The sequence below is a fragment of the Rhamphochromis longiceps genome, linkage group LG12 (assembly GCF_057381845.1).
Source record: "Rhamphochromis longiceps isolate RC_006_pf linkage group LG12, R_longiceps_female_GT1.1, whole genome shotgun sequence".
Classification (NCBI taxonomy): Eukaryota; Metazoa; Chordata; class Actinopteri; order Cichliformes; family Cichlidae; genus Rhamphochromis; species Rhamphochromis longiceps.
Genome location: NC_140568.1, coordinates 5,277,239 through 5,299,047, shown reverse-complemented (window position 1 = coordinate 5,299,047; position 21,809 = coordinate 5,277,239). Strand labels below are relative to the sequence as shown.

Here is a 21,809-nt window from a genome sequence, read left to right as displayed (position 1 = left end):
TCCTACAATGACATGCTGCCAAATAAGGGCAGGGTCCTCTCTCTCCCACTAAACACACACACACACACACACACACACACACACACACACACACACAGACAGACACAGAGGGAGAGAGCTGCCGAATTTAAATCCACCAATCAGAGTGGCTGTTTACGTTTTCCCGCCAAAAAAGGTGCATCTTTTTACACACGCAGCACAGAGAGGCAGAGGATTATTGCAGTCTATTTCTCATAGTGACGACTCCCCTCAAACAAATGACCATAATTTCCTAACCGTAGGGGCTAGAACGGTCATTCTTACACCGTTTTGTTCAGAAGACATGGGGGAATCTTCCAGTGTTTACAATTTATCATTAAAATATGAATTATTAAAGATATTTGACTTCTAATGCACCATAACTGAGTAGAGCGAAGCAAAAACTGCCTTGACTTGCCCTCAAACAACGCTTTGTAACTTGAAATCTATTTGGAGTATCGATAACATTCTTTCACCGTAAGAGACAGCAGGCTTTGGTGAACAATCATGGAAATTCTCAGGTCTCTGTGGAAATCCAACAAAAAGTTATGACGAGAGAAAAAAGTGGTTCATTTCCAGACTTTGAAATCTGAAGAAATCTGAGCGAAGGACAAATTTCCTACCCTCAAACAAGTCCAACTTATTTCAGAACGGTAATAGTTGAGAAAGAAATTCTTGAATTGTGAGCATCAGGAGTGTCTGAAGATATGCCGGGACAAGCCTCATGTCTTAACTTTGCTTCGTTAAGGAGATATGACGATTCGAATATGCCTCTCATTCCAGAAATGCAGCGGTGATTTTGAACAAACTCTCCATTGACTTTATATGGAGAGTTTTCTGACCTTGTGTTAGTCTGAGGAGATTTGCGAAAGTTCTAGGAATACCACAACAATGATAGTGACATTTTCTGAAAGCCAGCAAAAATGCCTACGTTTTGATGTATAATTTGTGGAAGTTGAGTAAAAATTGAGCAAGTAGCAAACAGTGTTTCGGACATGAAGAGAAGACTGCAAAAGCTTCAGTGTCACACTGGAAGCCAAGAGCATAGCAACCATAACAACGCATGTATTTTGTGAAAAATCACAATTTTGCAACTCAAAACTTTAAGAGGCATAAAAGTAAAACAGTAAAAGATTTGAAAAAGCTGAATCATACCTGAATAGCCCAATAATTTGTGAACATTTTAAAATTTGAATGGTTGTTCTAGGTGAAAGTATGAGGAAGTAGTTAAGTTTCAAAAACAAGCAAATTTTAGCAGAATTGCTGAAGTTTCCCATTCATTTCAATGGGACAAATTAAAGGAAAAAAGTGGAATATTTTAAAAAGTATAATAGTTAAAAATAGCAAAAGTCATAGCCGGAAAGAGCAAAAATAGCTGAATAGTTTAAAATTTGAACGGTGAAAATCGGCTGAAAATTGTGGAAGTAGTTAAGTGCCAAAAAGTGTACGGAAGCAACTAGAATAAAGTATAAAGAACTAGAAAAATTTGCATTTCCTGCGAAAATGCAGTGTGGATGCTTAAAACTGAAGCTGTATGCAAAAAGTAGCTGAAAAAGCTGAAAAGTTGCAGAAATTGTAAAAACTTTGCAGAAGCAAAAGAAGTTTGCTAAAATGGAATAACTTAGCAGAACTGCAATATCTTAGAGGAAACATAATACTTGGCAGAAATACAATAGCATAGCAGAATTTAGCAGAAATATTGTAACTTACCAGAAACATGATAACTTCTCAAAAATACAAGAATTTAGGAGAAATAGTATAAGATAACAGAAAGAATATATTTAGCCAAAAATACTTAAACATTACAGAAACACTATGATTTAGAAAAATAGTACAACAGAGCAGAAATATTGTGATTTACCAGAGACACTGTGATGAACTATGAATATTGTAATTTTAAATTAAGACTATGTTTTAGCACAAATATTATAATTTGGCAGAAATACTATAATTTAGCAGAAATACTATGTTTTAGCACAAATCCTAAAAAAAGCAGAAATACTATATTAAGCACAAATTCTATAAAAAGCAGAAATACTATATTAAGCACAAATCCTTTAAAAAACAGAAATACTATATTAAGCACAAATCCTATAAAAAGCAGAACTAGTATATTAAGCAGAAATCTTATGAAATAGCAGAAATTGTATGATTTAGCACAATAGTAATAAGTTAAACAGAAAAATTGGAAAAGCAAAATGGACAGCTGAAAAAATGCTGAACATGCTGAGGGTCCCTCAAATATACTTGTTAAATGAAAAAAATCAGCAAAAAAATCTATAACAGCCACAAAATCACAAATATGTACACATAAGGAAACACACATGCACAGAGAGACACACACACAAGATCAAATTCAGTCACCCAGTCTAAATATATTGAATTTGAATCTTACAATGAGATCATCCCATTAAAAGGCTTTCTCTCTCTCTCTCTCTCTCTCTCTCTCTCTCTCTGTCACACACACACACACACACACACACACACACACACACACACACACACACACACACACAGAGGGAGAGAGCTGCCGAATTTAAATCCACCAATCAGAGTGGCTGTTTACGTTTTCCCGCCAAAACATGTGCATCTTTTTACACACGCAGGACAGAGAGGCACAGGATTATTGCAGCCTATTTCTCATAGTGACGACTCCCCTCAAACAAATGACCATAATTTCCTAACCGTAGGGGCTAGAGCCGTCATTCTTACACCGTTTTGTTCAGAAGAGATGGGGGAATCTTCCAGTGTTAACAATTTATCATTAAAATATGAATTATTAAAGATATTTGACTTCTAATGCACCATAACTGAGCAGAGCGAAGCAAAAACTGCTTTGACTTGCCCTCAAACAACGCTTTCTAACTCTAAATCTATTTGGAGTATCGATATCATTCTTTCACCGTAAGAGACAGCAGGCTTTGGTGAACAGTCATGGAAATTTTCAGGTCTCTGTGGAAATCCAACAAAAAGTTATGACGAGAGAAAAAAGTGGTTCATTTCCACAGTTTGAAATCTGAAGAAATCTGAGCAACGGACGAATTTCCTACCCTCAAACAAGTCCAACTCATTTCAGAACGGTAATAGGTAAGAAAGAAATTCTTGAATTGTGAGCGTCAGGAGTGTCTGAAGATATTCGGGGACAAGCCTCATGTCTTAACTTTGCTTCATTAAGGAGATATGATGATTCGAATATGCCTCTCATTACAGAAATCCAGCGGTGATTTTGAACAAACTCTCCATTCACTTTATATGGAGAGTTTTCTGACCTTGTGTTAGTCTGAGGAGATTTGCCAAAATTCTATAAATCCCACAACAATGATGGTGACATTTTCTGAAAGCCAGCAAAGATACCTACGTTTTGATGTATAATTTGTGGAAGTTGAGTAAAAATTGAGCAAGTAGCAAACAGTTGTTCGGACATGAAGAGAAGACTGCAAAACCTTCAGTGACACACTGGAAGCCAAGAGCATAGCAACCATAACAACGCATGTATTTTGTGAAAAATCACAATTTTGCAACTCAAAACTTTAAGAGGCATAAAAGTAAAACAGTTAAAGATTTGAAAAAGCTGAATCATACATGAATAGCCCAATAATTTGTGAACATTTTAAAGTTTGAATGGTTGTTCTAGGCGAAAGTATGAGGAAGTAGTTAAGTTTCAAAAACAAGCAAATTTTAGCAGAATTGCTGAAGTTTCCCATTCATTTCAATGGGACAAATTAAAGGAAAAAAGTGGAATATTTTAAAAAGTTTAATAGTTAAAAATACCAAAAGTCATAGCCGGAAAGAGCAAAAATAGCAGAATAGTTTAAAATTTGAACGGTGAAAATCGGCTGAAAATTGTGGAAGTAGTTAAGTGCCAAAAAGTGTACGGAAGCAACTAGAATAAAGTATAAAGATTAAAGAGAAACAGGAACTCAATAGTGTGGATGCTTAAGCATCCACACAATAAAGAGAAACAGGAACTCAATAGTGTGGATGCTTAAAGCATCCACACAATAATAAATCTGTCGAATAGTAATAAGTGTGCCATTACATCGGCACACATAATAAATCTGAGGAATAGTAATAAGTGTGCCTCTTGGCATAGGCAGACTTAATAAATATCGAATAGTAATAAGTGTGCCATTACATAGGCACACTTAATAATAAGAATAATAAATCTATTGAATAGTAATACGGGGCATGTGTAGTTTGACACCAGACACCAGAAGCGAGAGCCTGCTCAGGGCGCGCCTCCCCACCTCACCGGGTAAGTGAAAAAACGATAAGAGTAGTGGTATTTCACCGTCGGCCGAAGCATAGGCACACTTAAAAAGTTGAATTTCCTGCAGTAATGATGTGTGAATCCGTGTAGTGGAATCAAAGTAAAGTAAAACTATGTGCTGAAAAGAGGGGAAGAAACCGAAAATTCTGCTGAAAGCAGGTGAGGAAGCAGAAATTTTTGATGAAAGGAGGTGAAAAGCCAAAAAAATCTGCTGAAAAGGGGTGAAGAAGCTGAAATTTGTACTGAAAAGAAGTGAAAAAGTTAAACTGTTTGCTGAAAAGAAATGTTGCCAAAACAAGGCTCAAACCCCGGCCTTGTGGTCTCAAGGCAGCTACTCATCTCAGTACATAGAGCAAGATCAGTCTCTTAATTGCCCCTTGGGGATAAATAAAGTCTTCTGAATCTGAATGAATCAGGGTAGATTGCAACACGGAACAGAGGGAGACTCTGACATAAATACACAGAAAATAAAGAGGGACATAGGAACACATGGGGAACACAGCTGACATGAATAACAATCAGCCTTCTCTCACTCTGTGAATGCTGGGCTTGCTCACTCGAACCTCCAGCAGGAGCAGATGTAGGACCATGAGCTATGGAAGCCACTCTCCAAAAACACACCTACCTTCTAGATTACTGCAATCCAGAATAATTTTCTGGATGGAATCTGGGATGAAAAGCTCAAATGAAGACTTGATGTCCTGCACATGAGTAACTGTCAGCCGTGTTGGCCCTGGCTTATCACAGTAACAGCTCTGCAGGGTGGCTCATTTCTTGGGCAAGAAGGCCATTCAATTTCACCAGTTATTGACATCCATATTTCTTCACTTGCTGTCTGGTGGGCTTGTTCTGGTCCTGGAGCTGGCTGCAGATGGGGTACTCGTCTTCGTTTTGTTACTAAATGGTGCTCAACCTCATCCTCTTCTTCAAAGTCACTGTCAGACTCTGAATTTTCAGAAATGTGAAATATTCTGAACCCTCTTTGTCAACATCATCCTCTGAAGCCCCTCTCTCTTCCAAAATCAATTGGATGGCCCTCGCAGCAGATAATCTTTTGCCATCTTGATCAGTTGTGATAAAGAACCACACTGGCAAAGTCTTATTTATAGTATTATGCCCCTAATTTGCAGGTGGGACAGGGTATGAGAAAATAAAATTTGGATCCCTCAAGAAAGAGGGTAAAATGTGCGGGAATGTCAGAGCAGACGGTGTTGATAGTTGAATTTTCAACAATGCTGCAACTTTGTGCGGGAGCAGGAGGGGAAGAAAACACTATCAGCAGCACCAGAAAGGAGGAAGACAGAGTGTGGGAACACAGGACCTACACTTTCAACACTTTTATTAGACCTGGGTCCAGTGGACCCGAACACCTTGTATGTAATGTAAAAGCGTGGGGGGAGGTACAGTATGAGGTCACTGAAAATTAGTTTGGATTCATGTTCTTCACAGAAAATAAGCCAAAGCCAATGAATTTCAGGTTGGAAAAATAATTAATTGTTTAATTTTTCTTTTGAAAAAAAATGAAAACGGGTCTCACAGACCCGAACACCATACAAGGGTTAAACAAGAAAACAGAATCCTCACATAGGATGTCCCATAATAAAACACTACAGCCTCCCCCACCAACAAACTTGCTGGAGAGGTGGTCAGAGACAAAGGAATGTCTTTGATCCTACAGTTTGAACTAAGACTTACAAATTTAAGTAACACAATGACAATGTTTAACACTGTGATTTAGCAGAAATATTGTGATTTTAGCAAAAATACTATCCAGGGCTGTAGACTATCTTTTTGCCACGGTTGCATTGGTGCGCCCAACTTTTTTTTTCTTTTTCTTTTGTGCACCAGCACAAAATTTAGGCGCACCCAAAATTCAACCGCAACGCTTGATACCACAGTTTTACATGTGCACTCTTTTGGGGGGGAAATTGCTGTCTGTACAGACAATATTCTTTTGTAAATAATTAACTAACACTCTTGTCAACACAAAGTTCTTTATCTGGAGCACATTTCTACAAGAAAGGTAAGTTACTGAAAAAGTGCTTGTGCTTAAAGTGCTTTAGCACTCTTTAGCAATATTGTAGACAATGTTAATCTTAATCATCACATCGTCCTCCTCTGACAAGCTGTTTGCTGCTGCCTGCCGCTGAAAGGTAGTGGGGAAAGGGAACACTTGGGCGGTGCATTTATCTAAGCATATAATGTGTTTTCTGGATAAACTGTGCTTTTTCAGCATTGAGAGATTGATGGCTCCATGTCAGAGCACTGTCTATGAATTTCAGACGGATCAGGCCTCTGCAATAAATGTATCAACAGTTCTTTTCATCTTTTCTTATTGCCCACAGCTACATCCACTTCTGTCGGGCCGAGGCTACTCACTAGGGCTGGGTATCATCACTGATTTCTAAAATCCATTTGATTCCAATTCACAAGGTCCCGATTCCATTCCATTTTGCCTCAGATAGTCAGAAATATTATATTTCTTATCATTTATCAGTACTGATACTGTGGGACTTTATCAGAATTGTGAGCATCACAGCAGATGCCTTTGTGTCAAAGTAACTGAGAATAAAACACAGAAAAACATAAAGGAGATTTTCCTGCCCTGGCTTTTTATAGCAGATAATCTTAAAAATATTTTGCAATTTTGCATAATTTTAAAAAGTTTAAATTTCTTCAGTATTGAACAGCAGAAATGAGGCTTTCTTGTCCGAGGTCATTTAAGTAAAAGAAAAAAGAGAGACAGCAGCCGACAGCACTGTAAACAACGGTAGACTGGTGGGTAATAAGTGAATGAATAATGCAGAAAACAGAAATTTGAGATGAGAAACTGTTCTTGAAGTAAAGAGAGTGTCACGGCTGGGCAGCAGTCGTGTGGTGGAATGAAAGAGGACCCAAGATGCAGTTGGCAGTGGAGATGCAGGTGGAGATTTATTTACAATGAAAAACCCAAGGTGAGGGCAGAACTAAACATAAACCTAAACTGGTGAAACTAACACAAACAGAGGACACAACGCGAGGAACAGAGAGACACGGCGATATACTAAAATGATGCAGAGAAATGCAGACAACACGACGAGGAGCACAGGCAGACACGCAGTATAAATACACAAACCAGGTAATCAGGAAATGGCACACAGGAGGGGACACAGCTGGAACTAATGGGCATAACCAGACACAAACCTACAAAGTAAAACAGGAAACTCACAGACTGTTTCACAATACCAACTCGGGGACACAAACAGAACACAGAGGAAGGACACAGGTAGGGATGATAGAAACACTAAACAACTCAAACCATAAGAAAAAATACAAAACAGCAGAAACTGGAAAATAATAACAACAAACTCAAAACACTGGGTCAACGACCCAGGACCATGACAGAGAGAGAGAGATCTGTGCATGAAGTGTGATTTTATTGTGGTGGAAGCAAAACAGAAAAGTCATAGAGAATTAATGACAACATTTATCAAATGTGAAACGTAGGTTGGAGCTTGTTTTGCTGCTGGTTCAGTGAATTTTCGTTGGAGAGACACAAAACCTGCTGCTCAAAATCTAGCGCAAAAAAGACGAAAATATTAAAAAAAAACAAACAATCATTCTTTAGGCTTTTAAATGAACTTAAATGATTTCTGCTATATTATGTCTAAAAAGGATCCAACTTACTTATGGTGTCAAAGTGTGCCAAAATGGACAAACTGCAAAATACCTCAATATTTATTAAATTTGCGGTCATTGTTCACTTTTTTACTTCAGAAGCACAAATCATTGCACAGATGACGTTTTTATGTTGATAACTGATCTTTAACTGATGAAATTTGAACATATTTTGAAAGGGCTTTTATGCTAAAATAAAAACCCCAATAATAAACTATTCTCTTTATTCCAGCCTTAGTAACTTTGACACAGTATCTGCTGTAATATTTACACTTCTCATAAAATCTCAAAAGTGTTAGCTTTGTTTTTATACCAAGATTGTTTACACAGAGTTTGCAATTGCAAACAAATACTCCATTCATTTTGAGCATGTCATTTTTGAGCAGTAATCTCAGAAAGCCCCTTAGGGCTTAACTGGTTAAATTGTTTCTTGCTGATTTTTAGCTTGTTTTATGTCTTTTTGGGGGCAGGAACAGTTTCTAAGGGCATGGGGTTTTAGTGGGATAACAGGAGGAGAGAAGCTGCAAAGAGGCATGTAAGACACCAGCTCTACTTCCTGATCCCAACTCTGGATAGTCACGTTTTGGGAATAAGTAAATTGGGCCAGTTTTCTAGTATCGAGAGCTGCACCATAGAAAGTGGGATGTATGCCTTCTCTCCTAACAAGACCAGGTCTCCTACAGAATGTTTTCCAATTATCTATAAAGCTCACAATGTTCAAATGAATAATGGAAACAATGTTCATTCTATTTAAAGCTTAGCATTTTAATCAAAAACAAATGGAATACCACACCAGTCTCAAACATGTTAATCCTTTTATTTTAAAACCACGTTTGAAACCTCAAACTGGAAGGGCTGCAGAAACAAACAACCGGTGTGCGGATCGATATTGAAATATTGATTCTTCTGATACCAGTAATTTATGTTTTAGAATAGATTCTCATATTAAAATATCAATATTTTAGTAATTTGTGGTAAATTTTTAGTTTATCATTAACAGGAACACAGTGGAAAGAAACTATATCATTGGGATAGTCTAAATCTGAAGGAACTACTTCCTCTTTCGCCTTTTTTAGTCATGTGCAAAATACAGCTGTATAAATGTGTCGCAGCCTTTTGGCGTGCACACTCACAACAATGGCTGAGCGTAAATGGAGTCATATGTGGACATATTCTGCCTCCACAAACAAAGACAGTGAGGTGTTGTGGTAACACCACTAACCTCGTCAAACCCCTCAGAGTAAATCATATCAGAGAAAATGACAAGCTTATGTTGAGCCATACTGAAGACTAGCAAATGAGAGGAACAGGTGCTGCTAGCACAAGACAGATGTCTCTCACGGAGTCCTTTAGTGCTGGAGTCAGGCAACATGTTCAAATAGCACACAACTTAAGGTTTTTTATTTCTATATGATAATTCTGCATTTTTAAGCAATAAGAACAAGTAGTCTGATGTCCTGTAATCATTATGAAGCTATAATTGTAATAGAATGAAAAGTTTTTGTACAAGTATTGGTATCGGATCAGTATCGTCGATACCACCCTTAATTTTACTTGGTATCGGAAAGGAAGTCAGTGGTATCGCACATCACTAAAAAAAACAGCAGAAAGAAAACACAAACATAATGCCTTTCATGGTGTGACTGAATGTTTCTGTCTACAGGGATTCCTCACATGGCAATCCTTACCAAAATCGATGAGGCCTGTCCTGAAACCCACAAGGACCTGAAGAATGTGTATAAGAGCAAACACCTGAGGAAGAAGGTGAGCATAGTCTGTTCAGAATTGTGGTGATAGAGCAGAAAACCTGAATATGATGTGGTGTTTCCTTAATGGTCAGATGGAAGAGTTAAGCTCTTCACTGGGGATCCCGATGAATCGCATCTTTCCTGTGAAGAACTACCACAGTGAAATTGACCTGAACGAGGATGCTGACATGCTGATTCTGAGCGCTCTCAGAAAGATTATTAACTTTGGAGACGAATTTATTAACAGATTGTAAATGCTTTAGTTTAGAACCAGAACTGAGTCCAAATGGAAGAGAGAGACAAGAGAAATCATACAGTCATCGTAAATCATAAAGTATTGTTTGAAAATGTTTTAGTCAGAGTAAATATCTGGAAAATCTGAGCAGGTAATAATTAAAATAACAATAAAATTTGCTAGTTTTATCTAATATACCACATATTGTTCTGAATTATGTTCTCCTCACAACTCAATCAATGTTCTGCTTAACATCAGAAAACTCTGTATCTCAAAAATAATTAAAAAGAAATATGATCACAAGTTCCTTGTTATATATTTTACTAAATGTCTTACTTGTGTCTAATACTATGATATATAGAAAGACAAAAGCACTTACTCTACGTGACAGATAGACGTACACTCAACTAAAACCATCTCAGTCTTTCTGACTCTCCACTGTAAAATCTTATTTATTTCCAGAACCAATTAGAAATATGTCTGTGAAGGTTCTTACTCATCCAGGTCGTTGTAATCCTATCATGTGATGAGTAAATCAAATGATAGGATGGGGCTAGGCTTCACAGTGGGTTCCAAAAAGACTGGTTGTGTTCATCTGGATGTAGCATTTTCAGCGGGAGAAAGGTTTTGTCACTCATCCAAGTGACTTCCTCAGTCTCGGCTGACTGTAGGTTTCCCCAACCTTTTAAACAGTACATTTGCATAATGACTGAAATTAGTACCACTTCAGTTTCTTGATAATTAATATGCAAATTCTCATGACCATTGATCAACACCTGTTGATCAAAATCCATTGAACAAGGACCATTGATCAAAGACCACTGATCAGTTGCAATGAGTACCATTCACAGAGAGTTGGGGAATGGCTGCAATCACAGCATCGGAAGGTGGTGAAAGATGCATCCTTAGGACCCCTCCTCAATTCAGAGATGGTCTTTCCCTTTTCATGTAAATGGTTTCCTTGACCCCCCCCCCCCCCACTCAAACCAGTGTTCCTCCCTGTCCAGGATGTGCACATCCTCATCATTGAAATAGTGTCCACTGGCCTGTAGGTGTGAATATACTGGAGTCCTGGCCTGACGAGTTAGCTCTTCTGTGTTGTGCCATCCATTTCCTCAGATGTTGTTTCGTTTCCCCGATGTGTAAATCATGGCAATCTTCCTGGCACTTAACAGCGTACACTATATTACTCTATTTGTGTAAGGGGACCCGATGCTTGGGGTGGACCAATTTTTGGTGCAGCGTGTTTTTTATTTTAAAAGCCACGAAGATGCGGTGTTTGGAAAAAATGCGTCTCAACTGTTCCAATACTCCTGACACATACAGTAAGCGTTTTTGTTAGGCAGCAGTTGGTGGTGTTCCAGGGTAGGATAGGATGTACAAATTATCCACAACGAGTGAAACTGGAGAACCCATTGTACAGCCATGTTTCTGTCTGTAATACTGACCCTTGTATGTGAAATAGGTGTAATTAATACACAGTTCCAAAATCAAACACACTTGGTCGGTGCTGAGAGTGGTCCTGTTGCTGAGGTGAGGGTCATCCCGTAATTTCTTATGAATTTCCTCCAACTCTTCCCTTACTGGGATGCAATTGAAGAGAGATTTAACATCGTACAAGACCAATGTTTCATCTGCCTCCATAATGACATCTCTCACCTTCTCAACAAAATCCAAGGTGTTCTGGATTTGGTGTTCAGAGCTGCCTACCAACAGGTTGAGGATCGAAGCCAGAAACTTTGAGATGTTATAGGTGACTGAGGAGATCAAACAGACAATTGGTCTTAATCGTACACCCTGTTTATGTATCTTCGGTAAACCATACAGCCTTGGTGTAGATTCCCTGAGTAAAGCTTGTGGTATGAAGTCCGGTCAATAGCATTGTCTTGTTCTAACTGCTTCAGATAATCTGTCACCCTCTTCCTGTAAGCACTTACTGTGTCTCGTTTCACGGGCTCATAAGCATTTTTGTCACTGAGCAGTGACAACCTTTTCTCATGTTAGTCATGTCATGTCTGGTTTAGCAATACTATGCATCTACCCTTGTTGTCAGAAGGACAATAATATTTTGGTCATTAATAAATGATGTAAGTACCTTCTTCTCCTCCGTGCTGATGTTGAATGCTGGGGCTGCATTGCTGAGAAAGGCTGAAACTTTTGCCTGTAGTTGCTCTGCTTCCACGTCTGCAATGTTCTTGTTTCAATTTGCTTTTTCTGTGGCTGTGATCAATTCTACTAGCTGAATTTGTCTCTGCGTCAAACCAAAGTTCAACCCTTTAGCAAGGATGTTTTTCTCTGCTTGGGTGAGTTGTCTGTCAAATAAATGTTTCACCCACTTGTCCACATCCTCTATGTGGCATCCTTCTCTCTTCTGGTTGCTGAGGACACTCTACGTATTTTGCTGTGATTTCTGACGCACAACAAGTCAAACTTCCTTTGTTGCCTGCTCTTAGACTTCTCATGCTGTGCTAGACGAGCCTTCTTGATGAACTAAAACACCTTATTAAGAGTATTATCATTTAGAAGCATAGTAAGTCTCTCTCGGATCCTTAAATTTTAGCACGTCAATGGTAAAATTTGTTTGTCTCACCTGCTCATTGAGCAGCTGGCGCTGTGTCTTCCAGAGGATTTTTGTTGCTCAGAGGCCTTTAACTGAAGAGCTCATTTGCAGACTTTTAGGAGTAATCCTGTTTTGTTGCTATCTTAGGCTGAATCTCAGGTTGTTCCTGTAATCAGCCATCTTACATGCTGTTTGCTCATATTGACGTACAAGCTTTAGGAAGTCCTTGTCAAAGTGGATTAAAACGTCTTGATGCATGCTCAATCATCCAGGTAAGTAAATCCCAAAAGGCTGATTCTGTTCATCTGGATGTAGCATTTTCACCATCTTACAATGCTGTGATTGCAGCCATTCCCCAACTCTCTGTGGATACATACAAATAAATAACAGTGTCCCCATAATTTCAGTGTTCTTTGCTGGAGCTGACCTCAAACCAGCCTTCAGAGTGTAAAGAACAAGCATCAACATGCTTGTTCAAATGCTTCCACAGGAAAAACTACACAGTCGAAACCATGAAATTGATGTTTGTAACCATTTACTAGCTGGCCTGTGGAGCCTCAGACAGAGTGATGGCAGACATCTTTGCCATGCCGGTGGCAACAGTGTGAGGATTGTCCACAGTGTCATACAGGTGTCACGGCCATGTGGTGTAGGAATAGATTATAGTAGTAAGAAGGATTTAGTTGTATTAACGATAATAAAACACTATATTCATTATTCATTTAAGTAGGTCATAGGTCAAGCTACTAAACATTTACACATAGAGCACACACAATGTAGAATACATAACGGTATGCTATGTTGATAAATGTAAAATTAAAAATAAAGAATCATAAATCTGTTCATGGTAACTCATGTAAAAACACTCCATTAACCTGATTACAGTTTTGCATTGTTAAATACAGTGAAACTGTTTAACATAAATATTAAAAAGTACAATATGATGGAAAAATACTTGCAGCTGTGGTTGCCAGAATTTCACCATGGAAAATATAGTGATAATGCAGAATACATAACGGTGTACTTTGTTGAGAAATGTAAAATTCACAGTGAACTTTGGTTTTTGCACAATAATTACATTGAAATAAAAAACTAATATAATGTACGTCTCCTATTGACAAAGCACAGAAGAGCTGTATAATACAAAACATGTTTTTTTTTATTCAAAGTTCATATTTACAGTAAATTATTTGCAGCTGTTGTAACCAGAATGTCGTCTAAAAAATTAAGCTCCAACAAATGATGCAATAAACATAATAGGGCTGACTGGCATAAAATTTACATTCTATGACTTTTTGTTATAATTTGCTAGAAACATTAAAACCAGTAGAGACAATGATGCAATTAAACAGTTACTATTAAATAATCAAATTAATGACTAAAAAGGCACTGATCTAATTAATATCAAAGTTAATACAACCAAAAACAAATAAGTACATAATAAACAGTCAAATAAAATTAAAAACACTTGATACTTGCAGTGGATGACAAAGTTTCTTTTTATCCAGATTTGATAGTAGAGGGCTTTCAAAAAAGTCTCTGAGGAACTGACACAATTAATCGTATAATGGTTTACAATTGTGATGAATTGCAATGCGGACATAAAGCATTTTTAATCCATTCAGAAGAAACTAATTGATTATTAAATACAGTCCCGATCAAAAGTTTAAGACAACTTGAAAAATGGCAAAAAATCATCTTTTGCATGGTTGGATCTTAACAAGGTTCCAACAACAGGCAACAAGCAGAAATGGGAGTGAGGCAACATTTAACTTACATTTAATAACCTTAAACTGAGACAGGCTGTTTTACAGCTGATCAAAAGTTTAGGACCACATGCCTTTAAAAGGCCAAATCTGTGCAAAAATTTGGATTTCATTTTTCATTGTCATTTTCTGTCAGGTAGTCGCACTGTCATGACGTTCTGATTGCAAAAGCAAAAAAGCGTTCCTTTTTGAATGTCGTCGAACTGCATAAGCGGGGTCTCTCACAGCGTGTCATCGCTGCTGAGGTGGGATGCAGTAAGACGGTCATTTGGAATTTCTTAAATGATCCTGGGGGTTATGGAACAAAAAAGTCAAGTGGAAAACCAAAAAAGTCTTCAAACCAAATTAAGGCCATTAGTGGTGCCGACTGCAGCAAACGGCATCTGAGACTGAAGGGCTTCAAAAACAAATTCTCTGATGAGAAAAAAATGTAAACTTGATGGTCCTGGTGGTTTCCAACGTTACTGGCATGACAAGCAGATCCCACCTGAGATGTTGTCTATGCGCCTCGGTGGAGGGGGCGCCATAATGGTCTGGTGCTTTTTCCTTCAGTGGAACAATTGAGCTTCAGGAGGTGCAGGGGCGTAAAACAGCTGCTGGTGATGTCCAGATGATGTAGAGAGCATCCCTCATGACTGAGGGCCCTCGTCTGTGTGGTAATGACTGGGTTTTTTAACAGGACAATGATACAGTACACAATGCCCGTAGGACAAGGGACTTCTTCCACGAGAATAACATCACTCTTTTGGACTGTCCTGCGTCATTCCCTGATCTAAATCCAACTGAGAATGGACAACAGTTCCAGACAGTAGATGCCCTTCGTGTGGCCGTCTTCACCACTTGGAGAAATGTTCCCACTCACCTTATGCAAATGCTTGCATGAAGTGATCAACAAAAACAGCGAACCTATTCATTACCGAGTTCAAGTTTGAAGCTTTGATTTCTGTTTTGGGTGTTTACCTATGTTTTTTGGAGGTATGGTCCTAAACTTTTGATAAGCTGTAAAACAGCCTGTTTCAGTTTAAGCTTTCTTTTTCATAAATTACATGCTCAAAAAAATGTTATTCCTCTCTCCCATTTCTTCTTGTTGCATGTTGAAGCTCTACTTAAGATAAGATAAGATAAGATAAGATAACCTTTATTAGTCCCACACGTGGGAATTTTTTTATTTTTATTTTTTTCACAGCAGGAAGTGGACAGTGCAAAAGTTATATAGCGAAAATTACAATACAATAAGAATAAAATACTGTGCACAACTCTACAGAATAGAATAAAATAAAATACTATATACAGTAGAATAAATAGAATAAAATATACCATAGGATAAAAATAGAATACAAATGCTATATACAACTGAGTAAAAGTACAACTTTGCCAGAAAAAGAGTATTGCACTTAGTGTTATTGCACATGTGTTTGTTTGATCAGTTGGAGTCTTTGTTGTAGAGTCTGACAGCAGTGGGGAGGAAAGACCTGCGAAATCTCTCCGTCCCACACCGTGGGTGCTGCAGCCACTGAAGGAGCTGCTCAGTGCTGTCAGAGTCTCCTGCATGGGGTGGGAGATGTTGTCCATCAGGGATGATACCTTAGCCACCATTCTCCTGTCCAGAGGCCATCCTAGAACAGAGCTGGCCCTTCTGATCAGCCTGTTCAGTCTCTTCCTTTCCCCGGCAGAGATGTTGCCATCCCAGCACACCACACCGTAAAAGACAGGTGAGGCCACCACAGAGTCATAGAAGGTCTTCAGGAGTGGGTCCTTCACTCTAAACGACCTGAGTCTCCGCAGCAGGTACAGCCTGTTTTGCCCTTTTCTGTAGAGTTCGTCTGAATTATGAGTCCAGTCCAGTTTGTTGTTCAGATGAACACCAAGGTACCTGTAGCTGTCCACAGCCTCAATGTCCATACCTTGGATGTTCAGTGGTTGCAGTGGAGGATGTTTGTGCCTGTGGAAGTCTACCACCAGCTCCTTGGTTTTACTGGTGTTGATCTGGAGGTAGTTCAGCTGGCACCAGTCCACAAAGTCTTGGGTCAGTCCTCTGTACTCCTTGTCATCCCCATACTTGGAACATTGTTAAGATCCAGCCATGCAAAATATGTTTGGGGTTTTTTTTGACATTTTTTAAATGGTCTTAAATTTTTGATCAGGACTGTAAAACCTAAAAATAACAACAATTTGTTTTCTTCAGCCACATACATCACAGTGGACCAACAAGTGCAGTCTGTGTTCAGACAAGTTTTGAGTAATCAAAAAAGTAGCTTATATGTAACCTCTTTTATTTGTTGATGAAAACAAACACACTGAAATTTAGTTAGTGCGGTGCATTGGTATATTAAATTGTATCGTTGACATGAAAATTGCAATTGAATTGAAATGCAAGTAGGGCTGGGTAACAAAACACGATACCTTTTTAGTACTGACTGAAAACATACAGTAGGTATCGATACAGAAAAAACAATATTTTTTGGCGCAAAATTTCTGTACTTTTCTAATTAAATCTCTGTTATTGAGCCTCACAGTTCCTTCTCTTCTGGTGCTGCGCATCACATGTCAGCAGTGGCTTCGCACATGCGCGAATTCTTTGCAGTCTGGATGCCGCAGGGTAAAAATCATCTGTTCCATCTTCCATTCTGTCACCAATTATGAGAGGCAACGGCTTTAAAAAGTTCCATTTTTGTATTAACTGTCCTGAGAGTTTGTTTGAGGACTGACCTCACACGGCTTTGAAGAGGTATCAGAGTCAGAGTATTTAAACTATTTAATGCTCCAATTCAGAATGGAGTGGGTGAACCATTCTTTTATTTCACAAAAAATTTAAGAAACTGCACAACATCATATGACTAAATGCCCTAAAAATGTTGTGTCCGAAACAAAATGGCAAACCTGGCTGACAGATGTGAAAATATTTTAAACAGCTGAAAACTGACTCAAACTTCTTCTACAGGGTGGGCCATTTATATGGATACACTGTAATAACATGGGAATCGTTGGTGATATTAAAGTCCTGTTTGTGGCGCATTAGTGGGCATTACGGGGCAAACTCCTCAAGATGGGTGGTGACCATGGTGGCCATTTAGAAGTCGGCCATCTTGGATACAACTTTTGTTTTTTCAATAGGAAGAGGGCCATGTGACACATCAAACTTATTGGTAATGTCACAAGAAAAACAATGGTGTGCTTGGTTTCAACGTAACTTTATTCTTTCACGAGTTATTTACAAGTTTCTGACCACTTGTAAAATGTGTTCAATGTGCTGCCCTTTGTGTTCGATTGTCAATGCAACCCTCTTCTCCCACTCTTCACACACTGATAGCAACACCGCAGGAGAAATGCCAGCACAGGCATCCAGTATCCGTAGTTTCAGGTGCTGCACATCTCGTATCTTCACACCATAGACAACTGCCTTCAGATGACCCCAAAGATAAAAGTCTAAGGGGGTCAGATCGGGAGACCTTGGGGGCCATTCAACTGGCCCACGACAACCAATCCACTTTCCAGGAAACTGTTCATCTAGGATGCTCGGACCTGGCACCCATAATGTGGTGGTGCACCATCTTGCTGGAAAAACTCAGGGAACGTGCCAGCTTCAGTGGATAAAGAGGGAAAAATATCATCATGTAGCAATTTCAAATATCCAGTGGCCTTGAGGTTTCCATTGAAGAATGGACCCACTATCATTGTACCCCATATTAACCTCTGGGTGGTCTTGGGTCGATTTGTGCCATTTTTCATTGTTCGTATACACGCCATTTGCACTGTGTTGAACGGAATATAGCCAACTTTTCCAAAAAAAAGTCTGGTTACATATATTTCAAAATTCCAGTCTGACTCCCTTAAATTAGCTTCAGTGGCTGAGCTACAGATAAACTTAGACTATTGGTCCTAGTGGTCGATTTGTGCCCCATTGAAACCCATTATAAACGCTATTTCCCATTCCACAGTCATTACAACCAAATAATGGGCCATCTTCCGAATGTTGGTGGTACTCGGGAGTCCGGGCCTTGGAATTGTATCTTTTGGGAAATATTTGATTTCTTTGTTTTTTGGGGCTAAAAAAACAGTGCGGCCATGTGACGAAACCGGGATATAAAGGGTTAAAATCCGCGAAATGTAATTAAAACTTGATATGAATATTTCAAGGAGAAGTAGGTCTAAAAGATTGGCTAATTTAAAGTGGAAAAAAATATTAATATATAGATATTTTATGGCACTTTTCATGGCGTGGTCGATTTGTGGCTCTAAGCCCAATAGTGTATGCATTTTTCTAGGACCCCCCAGAGGTTAAACCACACCAAACCATCACTTTTGTTGTTCCAACAGTCTTGGAGGGATCCATCCAATGTGGATAAGTGTCAGACAAATAGCGGTGGTTTTGTTTGTTAACTTCACCATTCACATAAAAGTTTGCCTCACTGAACAAAATCTTCTGCGTGCACTGAAGGTCCTGTTCCAATTTTTGTTTTGCCCATTCTGCAAATTCTGTGCGCCGATCTGGGTCATCCTCGTTGAGATGCTGCAGTAGCTGGAGTTTGTAAGGGTGCCATTTGTGAGTAGCTAATATCCGCCGAAGAGATGTTCGACTAATGCCACTCTCCAGTTACATGCGGCGAGTGCTACGCTGTGGGCTCTTGCTGGATGAAGCTATGACAGCCACTGATGTTTCTTCATCAGTGACAGTTTTCTTGTGTCCACATTTTGGCAAATCCAACACTGAACCAGTTTCACGAAAGCAGTTTGCTGACTGTAGCATAGGAGATGGGTGGTCTCGTCGGGTGTCTTGCATTGCACTGTCACTTTGTGTTCGCTCTCTCTGCAGTAGAGTATAACTTCCTGTTCCTGCTCAAACACAGTGGTGTTTCTGAGTAGCTTATCTGCTTAGCAATTTCATTAAAACCTTTTAAATACATTCTTTTTTCATATTATAATCTTCATGTACTTCATCCAAACCACACTTTCTGTGTACTCATTTAATAATTTATAGACAAAGTATTCACTCACTGTGTCTGTACGGTTTCGCTAGCTTAGCTTAGCTCGTAGCCAATTCATTAGCACCATGGCTACTTCACCTGTCCCTCCTGCAATTTCCTGCTCATTGTATCAGATGTTTAGTTACTCCTCGGCCTCTTTTAGCAGTAATGATAATTGTAACAAATGTAGCATATTTGCAGCTCTGGAGGCCAGTATTACTGAATTGGAGACTCGGCTTCGCACCTTTCATTCACCCGTAGCTAGCCAGGCCCCTGTAGCTGGTGCAGCCGAAGATAGCATAGGCCCCGCTAGCTCTTCCCCGGCAGACCCCAAGTAGCTGGGGAAAGAGGGCGGCTGTGTGACGGTGAGGAGGAAGCATAGTCTTAAACAGAAGCCCCAGGTACACCACCAACCTGTTCATGTGTTTAACCGTTTTTCCCCAGTTGGCGACACACCCGCAGGGGGTCAAACTCTGGTAATTGGTGATTCTGTTCTCAGACATGTGAAGCTAGAGACACAGGCTACCATAGTTGATTGTCTTCCAGGGCCCAGAGCAGGCGACATTGAGGGGAAATTTAAAACAGCTGGCTAAGGGTAAACGTAAATACAGTAAAATCAGAGTTCACGTCGGCAGTAATGACACCCGGTTACACCAATCGGACGTCACTAAAATCAATATTGAATCGGTGTGCAACTTTGCCAAAACAATGTCGGACTCTGTCGTTTTCTCTGGTCCCCTCCCCAATCAGACCAGGAGTGACATGTTTCGCTGCATGTTCTCCTTAAATTGCTGGCTGTCTGAGTGGTGTCCCAGAAACAATGTGGGCTTCATAGTGTTAAGAGATATACTCTAAAACACTTCTTCAGTAAAGACTCAGAGATGAGAAACACACAGAACTTCTTGCTAGCAAGGGCAGCCTCCAGCACTGAGGCTCGCACTGAGAAACTGCCCCGGTCTTTATTTATACTTCAGTGAGCGTTTGTTCCTTACATTTGAATGTGGAGGTGTGCGTGTGTGTGTGTGTGTGTGTGTGTGTGGGGGGGGGGTCAGAGTGTGGCCCCATAAACGACTTCCCTTAACCTGCTGGTCTGGAAAATCCAACAGTTCATCTATATGTAAAAAAGCACTTAAACTAAAACTGACATAGCTACGTTAATCCTACCGTAAAACAATAAGACAAGGTACGACCTCTCTCATGCTCCTAGGATGTGGGGGTGAATGTTACAGACCTCCTAGGATGAGGTCACCAACTATATACTTCTACACACAAATGATTACATGCAGCATTCTACCATATGCAAACTTATATCATTAAAAGATTATACTGACTACTAAGTACAATTTTCCTATTAACATTCCCTCCTGTAGTCAGTAAAAACTTTAAATGAGATATCAGTATGTAACATCTTGTTGTACATTTTCTGTCACATCGTCATTAATCACACAAAGTCTTCATGTTCCAACAGGTCGGGGTCATTATCATCATCACTTGTCATGGCTATGTATGCAGCAACAGTAGAAAATATTATGCGGTTAATCATGAGTTTTAGACATGGCAGTATACACGTTACAAAGAGACAAAATAAAAGTAAAAATATTTCAACTCCAATGAGTAGTCCTTTTAGCACCTGTAACCAGGAGCCAGAGTTAAGCCAAGAAAAACCAGTCACTTGTATCACTTACATAGTCCTGATTTTGGGCCTGCTGGATCTGTCTCAAAGCATTCAGGGCGTCAGTCATGTCTAATGAGTGTACATCGTCCAGTATGTAAGTGCAGCATGTGTTGTTGAAAAGGACGCAAAATCCCTCTCTCTGCTAATATCATAGAGTAGTTCTTCCCTGGGAGTTGGTCCAGGAACACATATAGTGTGGGGTATGCTGACGTGCTGGGTAGATGGGAACAGACATAATAGTCTGTATTTGCAGATTCTGCTTTTGTTCTGTCGTGAATATAACGGTACCAGGCATTGTTCATCCACGGATGGATGTGGTCTTGCGTCATGTCTCTTAGGTGAGAGTTGTCGTGTGTCCATCTTTTCTGCCTTCCTCCTGGTTCAGCTGTTTCCGGCACCAGCTGGGGTCCTGTAAAAGTGAGCGTCGTAATCAAGGTAACCAAGAGGATCCACCTTCCCATAGTTGCACACAGGTCCGTCACACCTTGCACTTGGTTGACCTAGAGTTGATCAGAGGCTGGAGGTTGAAGTGCGAGCTTACCCTATGGGGGCTCAATCAGCACTCCCCCCTCACCACTGAAACAACCAAGTGTGAGATTTCCTTAATGTGCTGTCTTGGGGGTGCCGGGGTTTCCTGGGACCTCAACCTTTTTGCAGTGGCTCTGATGTATCCAGGAGGGTCTCTCCGCTATTTTGCAGGCGGTTGAAGTGGTCAGAAGCACTTGAATTGGCCTCTATCAACCCCCCATTACCTCACTTCAGGCCTTCATCCTGTGGTAGGAATACTTATGACTCTTCTACTGTCCATCCTCTGCAGAAAAACCCCTTTGTGGAAAGGGTGCTGGGTCCAGTTACCTTACTGCCGTTATGATCCCAGCAGTCTTCAGTGTGCCATCGTATGCACAGTATAGTGACA

General features: G+C 39.6%; 1 pseudogene; it reads left to right on the top strand.

Moving 5' to 3' along the window:
- Positions 1 to 19,304: 19,304 nt before the first annotated feature.
- Positions 19,305 to 20,073, top strand: LOC146656672 (uncharacterized; annotated as a pseudogene).
- Positions 20,074 to 21,809: the final 1,736 nt, after the last annotated feature.